The following is an 806-nucleotide window of genomic DNA, read 5'->3' on the forward strand; positions in this document are numbered from 1 at the left end:
CTGTTTGAAGCAAAACTCAAGTATAAAAACGGTGCAAAGAAAGCTTAGATATGAACATATTGTAAGCATTATAAGACGCACGACCCGTCTCTCCTTGTTGTCTCAACACTCAATGCCACTGCAGATGGTATCTAGACTTTAGAGAGACCAAATCATGCAAACCAAACCAAATTTCAGCAAGCTCTATGGTAGTTCTTCATTAATGGGTGCAGCAGTACATGATGATGCAAGCTGAGAGCCATGATCTATTTGAGCACACACAATTGCCGAGTATCAAATTATTCAAGACAATATACCAATTACCACGAAGCAGCATTTCCCGAGCTTCCAACCAAATAACAATGTAACTAAGCAGACTCAACCTTTCTGCCATGAACGAATGAGCCATAGAGTAAAGCCTAAGGACACCGAGTGTTCCATGCAGTGAGGCAACAGCGGGATGCGTGTCTCTCTCCCACACAAAGAATGCTAGGATCCGATTTATTCAAACAAAAACAAAAACAAACAAACCGTCTACAAGCACATAAGAGTGACGGAATAAAATATAGTTTCACTAAAGGTGACCTGATAAGTTGTCGATGAGGAGGGGATGCCTGGACCCTGCTTAGACGTTGAGTCTCTTTAATAGGATGAACACGGCATCCCCAAGCTTAGACTTTCTTAATCTTCTTGACGTATATGTATCATCCTCCTCTTGACCCTCCTGAAAACTCTCCTCCGCACCAAACTCAAACAAACTCATTAGAGGGATAGTGCATAACCGACATTCAGATGTCTCAGAGGTGACACAATCATTCTTAACACTT

Source organism: Lolium rigidum, chromosome 3 (assembly GCF_022539505.1).
Source record: "Lolium rigidum isolate FL_2022 chromosome 3, APGP_CSIRO_Lrig_0.1, whole genome shotgun sequence".
NCBI classification, from domain to species: Eukaryota; Viridiplantae; Streptophyta; class Magnoliopsida; order Poales; family Poaceae; genus Lolium; species Lolium rigidum.